This window comes from Oenanthe melanoleuca, chromosome Z (genome assembly GCF_029582105.1).
Source record: "Oenanthe melanoleuca isolate GR-GAL-2019-014 chromosome Z, OMel1.0, whole genome shotgun sequence".
Lineage (NCBI taxonomy): Eukaryota > Metazoa > Chordata > Aves > Passeriformes > Muscicapidae > Oenanthe > Oenanthe melanoleuca.
Window position 1 is genome coordinate 18659068 of NC_079362.1, and position 6302 is coordinate 18665369.

The window sequence follows — 6302 nt, forward strand, 5'->3', positions numbered from 1 at the left end:
TCACCCCAGAGTAATCCTATCTTCTGCACTTGCCCAGGTTCCTTGCAGGTTCGCCAGGGAAAATCACTGAGTGCCTGTCCATTCCCTTGCCCAGCAGGCACCCAGTTGTGTTTGGATGTGAGCTGCTGGCCACAGCCCGACATGCAGAAACATGGAGCATTGTGCATCAGACGCTGGGCTGAGGATATTTTTCCAGAAAGCAAGAAACACGGTCAAAAGAATAGAAGGAAGCTTGACATGATCTGTGTAAGAATCTTCTCGTGCTGTGAAAGTCAACAGTGCATACGGTTTTTGTGCTGCAGATAATCACTTCCGAGCAAAAATCTTTGCAGGAAGGAGCACCAGCTTCTGCCTTCTGACAGAGACCAAGTGTTGTCACCAATTGCTCCAGGTGCTCCTGCCAACAGCCACTTGCAGAAAGGAGCACAGACACCAATGCACGTGTGCTTTGGCTGTCCTCTGTCAGAGAAGTCCCCCGGGGGCACAGGTCTCCGTGGCAGGAGCAGGCATCAGCACTGGCAGGGCTTGGGGGTGGCAATTCTCATTTGGCAGGGACTCTGCCACACCTCTTGATTTCAGTGCTCTCTGGTCATTCAATATAATTGTCTTTTTTCTCATGTCTCAACACCTCTCTCTCTGAGAAACTTTTGGAGAGCACACGGGAGGCTGTAAATTCTGATGTAACAATTACCACCTTTGTAATCACACACCTTCAATCATGTCCCACCCAGGGTCCCCTCCTGCCTTTACCTGGCCTCTGCCAGCTGCTCAGAAAGGCCTCGTAGCTCCCGCTCTGTGGCTGCCAGTCAGGCTTGCAGGGCAGCGTTCTCTTGTGCCAGCACCGCCTTGTCCCTGCACACAAGGGGGACAGTGTGTGCCCCTGGTGAGAGAAGTCCTGGAAAAGCCTCTCCAGAACCCTGGGGGCTGGCTGCTGCGGGCGGCAAACCTGGAAGCAGGGGGGCACCATTTTTGTAGAGGAACAACAACAATAACACACTCTTGGTCTTAGCTTGCTCCCAGAAGCAGCATTTGGGGTGGCCTTGCTAGGACAATTCCCTCTCCCACTGGTGCTGCTGAGGAATAAGGTGAGCACACCTTGGCTGCCAGAGGAACCTCATCCTTCAGCTGTTCTCTCTGAGGCTGCAATCCCTCTGCTAGTTCTTCTGCCACTTCAGGATATGTCCAGAGCTAATGCCTTGGAAGATCTGAAAGAGGAAGATACATAAAAAGCATCATGTAGTTATAGACTAGAAATAGCCCTATGTTGTCAGGAGAACAGGATGGTCAGAGGCATCATCTGAGGTAATGTTTACATTTCACCTTGATGCTGATTGGATAATTTTTTTATTAGCTTTCACGTGAAGTGCTCCTTTGGGAAGCACATCCTATCATCACAGGATCATAGAATGATTTGTTTGGAAAGGTGTCTTCAAGACCATCTAGCTCCAACCCCACCTTTCACTACACCACGTTGCTCAGAGCCTTATCCAGCTTGGCCTTGAACACTCCCACACCCACAATTTCTCTGGGCAACCTGTTGCAGTGTCTCACCATTCTCACAATAAAGAATTTCTTCTGTAAAACTGCACAAGTTGAACAAGTATATTTACTTGATAAAGTTTACATGCATAAAGTCAGCTTTCATGAAGGTAACACAGAATGATTGTTGGCATACAAACTGCGATATTGCTATACCAAGAACTGAAAAATAAACATTCATTAAATAATTTCCAAGGATGGCTTCCAGTGTGATGGATGGCAATTGAATCTTTGCATTACAATGTTTACACCACAAATAGTGATGTGCAAGTATGTGTTCAAGTGGCATTTTTTTAAACAAATAAATATATTTCCCTATCAAGGAAAGTTTGACAGCTATCATGAGACATCCACTCTTAAGTCAAAATCCTCAGTAGTCATGTCAGTATGAGTGAGCAATGGAAGTAAAAAATAAAAGGCATAACATAAAAGTTCTGTTCCTTTCTTCATCGGGGTCTGATCAAGGTGTGTGTTCACAACCTACTTGGATGTGCCCCACTACTTTAGCTGTACTTCTCATTGAAACTTGGAGACCTAATGAATATTTGGGAAACCCTGAGGAAATCTGAATATTATTTAGGAACCTAGAAATTGGAAAAAACAATTCTGTAATTACAGTATTTGCTGAAACTCACAACCTAGGAAAGGTCTTCGTTTGACTCAGACTGATTTCATTTTTCTAATTTTCCTGCTTTCTGATTCAACAAGCTCCATCATTACACAAAAGTTTATGAAAAATATAGAAAAACATATCACACTTCCCTGTACTCCCTGAATACTAGCAAAACTACCTACCACTGAAAAACATTAATTCTTGTTGCACTCTTGTTGCACTTCTCGATATCTCTCTGTTGCAGATGGTCATATGGTGTCGTCTTATGGGAAATTGTTAGTTTAGGTAAATGTCTGAATTTTCTACTGCACAAATACACAGTCTGCACCAAGGCAGCTCTATTTACTCAGTCTTTTAAAAAATACTGCTTCACAATAGTTTTCAATTTCCTTTCTGTTTTATTCTACCACATTTTATTTAGGTTCAGTAGGCTTGGGAATGCAATTTTCAAATTTTCAATTCAGGTACCATTTTAAGTGAGAAAGATCCATAATGACCATGTTTTCATGGCAGTATAAAATCCAGGCCATACCTAAATAAAAATTCCAGGATATCATATGATATACAGCCTTAATACATCACGTTTTGAGTTTGGTGGGTGGCTTTTCCTCAGCTTTCCTGCATTTTGAATCAAGACTTCTATTTTAATGATATTGCAGGATGGGGGACTAATCACCTCATACTCCAAATATTCATGAAGAAAATCTTTGAATATTAACCTTGAAATCAAATTTAGAGTTCATTTCTGCAGACACCTCTAGCCATCATGACTGTGATACAGCCTTGCACCACCCACAATCATTGTGCTTTGCCCTGGAGCTGTGCCCATGCTCTGCTGGCCAGGAGATGCTGCTGACTGAGGAGTGCATTGCCAACCACACTCTGGATTTGCGAATTGTTCCTGCCTTTCCTTAGTAAATGGGTTTGCACTAGATATGGATGCAGTGTGGAAAATCAAGAGTCTAAGTAAGCAAACAGCTACAGAAAGGGGCAAAACCAGCTGACAGCAAGAGCTCCATGAGTCCACACCAGATCTTCTTATGATGATGCTAATGAAGGAATGACTTGCCCAGTGACATCAAGGCTACTGAAAAAACACTTTGAAGACCATCAGATCCTGGCCCTCAGACTTGTAGAGAAAATTAGGCCAGCCACACACATGAGAAAATTGACGCTTACTTTTATTATTCTCCTCCATATTGTGCACCAAGCAGTAAGGAAGCATTAGCAATAAAAATAGAGGTGCAAAATATCCCCTAATTTTGGATTAATTTAGCTGTCACTATGTCAATCATACCTTTCCAATTCTACTATACTTCGAATTTAAACCTTCTTTTACTAAAGCCTGCTTCTGGTAATGACAATGGGTAAACTTTAGGTGGAACACCATATTGTGGAACATGTGCAGAATTATATGGAGAACTCCCTCAAGGGTACCAAGTGGAAAAGCCTCTCAACTGTGACAATGAATTGTGAGCATTACCTCAGAAAAAACCCAAAAAGAAACAGAATAACACACCTCAGGTATAGAAAGCAGATGATTTCTACAAGAAACTAACAAATTTTTTTTACTGGAAATTATAAAAACTACATTAAAATTTTAAAAGTGCACAAGTCCTTTTGTGCACAGCATACAGTGTTAATTTTCCATGAATACTTTCCCAGGCTCTCTGTTTCAGCCAGTTATCCTGTTCTTTACAGAACATACCAGAGTTTTAGCTCTAAGAGAGCTTTTTCATTATTCCAGAGTAAAAGAAGTTATTTTCAGTAACCAACTATGGAAAATGTAACTTCAGCTATTTAGAAATACATTTCCCTCTGAAAAGTGGAATGTACACAATCTTTAAATTATCAAAAATTTGTAACTTAATCTTATGTAGCTAAACTATCAAATGCTGGGGTTGGATTTTAAAGGTATGACCTAATGAGACAGTGCTGGAAAGAGAAACCATATGAAAGACCATCATTTGCTCAGATACTGGTGTCATTGAACAGGATGTTAGAAGACACAAAGGTAAAATTCTGGTTTTTATAAATATATATATATATATATTCATACTTACAATGATACAATTAGGCTATGCATATTTTCAACATTATTTAGGGTTCTTGAGGTAATGCACCTTTCATCACACCTGCTCTGTTTATTTTCTTTCCAGACCTATGTGAATACTAGCCTACATGAAAAATTTACTTATGCAGGCATTGATTGCTCTGCTGAAGAAGCTGCTTAAGATGGGACAGATCTTCATTTATCAGTGGTTGATTACAGAAAACCAAACTTCAGTCTGCTGGAGCCCAAAATGTGATGTGCTGTGTAGAACTGTGTATAGCTCTAACTATATATAATACAGCAATACTGTTTTACCACAGTTATGTGTGTGTGTATCACACAATAACCTGTGCCTTCACAGGCTGTAGAAGTGTATATACTGCCCAAAGCAGCTATAGACTGAAGTCATGAAATCTGTTGTTTCATATGCAGTGTTTTTCTTTTTTCCTAGTCATGTAGATATAATGTCTACATGCATATTGTAATGCATTAGGTATTGCCATATTAGAGTTTTTGTTTTATATTTTCCAAGAGCTACTCATAGCCAAGTGATAACTTATTGCAGTATTCCATATACATTTCATTGTGTTTGAAACAAAAATACTGGGCAGTTGCAGTGCAAGAACAGCAGTTGCAAACCAGTGTGCTCAACAAGGATAATTAGGACAGACTCCTGTTTGAAAGCAAAGTCAGCTAGTAAAAGTAATCTAGTCAAAATTCTGTTGACACTCTTAAGATATAAGGCATGCTATTGCTCTTTCATTGCCTAGTGAGTGTCAGGTTTTGCCCGTATGCAAAATACACATTTATTTTGAAGTGTTTAATACTATCAGAGACAGCCATACACTAATATTCATGAAGCAGAATAGAGAGTAACATGAACGACATACACCAGACTAACTCAACCAGAAGCACCAAGAGCTCTATTAAAAGGCAAGAAGCCAACAAACAAGGGTGCTGAGATGACTTGTGTGGCCTTGAGATAGGAAGAAATTGCAGTGTAAACCAGGTGCTAGATGTAAACTAGGAGTTTATTGTTGGGGATTAAAATACCCTTACTTATAGAATATTAGAAACTATCTGTGTAGGTTTAATTGTAACTTGCTTTCACCTTAGCATGAGAGGGCCTTGTTCAAACATTAGCATAGGTGAACTTTAAATGAACTCTGTGTCATAATGGCTAAGCAGGGGAGAAAACAAAAAAAAAAAAAGATTTTCTTCAGACAAGGGCTGAGACCCTGGAGGGCCCCAAGACTTCCCCAAGCAGTAAGATAAGAGCAGTTAATGACACACGAACATGGAGAATCCAGTGAGGTGTTAGAAGACCCCAGACCATAAATCACCATAAGACTAAGAGGCTCATGCAGGGCACCTGACAAGTGTGTGAAGGATGGGTGCACAGATTGCAGGGTAACAAAGGTCCAGGGATTTTTTTGGTCAGGGTCCCTCTCTGGTGGCATCCAGCCCAAACTGAAATAAACCGACTCTGCCTTAGAACCCAGGGTCTGATCTCTCCTTTCACTTTCACAAACAGCACATTGATTCACTGGAGCACTGGAGCAAAGGACAGCTCAAAGAAAAAAGTCAGTGAGGTGAATAAAAATGTACCTCCAAGGGTGTTTTCTAGACTTCCAGGCAAAGCTGGCTAACAATATCTGCTGGAATTTCTCCATTTTCTGTACAGAAGTTTTCAGAGGTTCTTGTCTCATACTCTCAAATATTTCAAACAAGCCAACACAAATGCCCATTCTGCTACTTGATGTGAAATTCTCCTTCTGTGGCAAATTTTTTACCTGGACCATTATGTCACACAAGTCCAATATCTCTTATCAATATCTGCATTTAAGTGCCAAAGGCCCACTGTAAATTTACCTGAACAACAATTAGGTCTCTGTATAAATACTAATTCCCTTGTGAGTCAGGCAGGAATGGGGTGGGGCTTCCTGCCTCGTCAACTGGCTGCTCATAAGAGGCCTCTGGGGAGCGCAGGGACCCGACCTGAGCACAGTGACAGGAGCAGGGAAACAGGGGCGTGGCACCTCTCTGGGTTGTGGCACCTGTCTGGGGCGTGGGACATCTCTGGGGCGTGGCACCTCT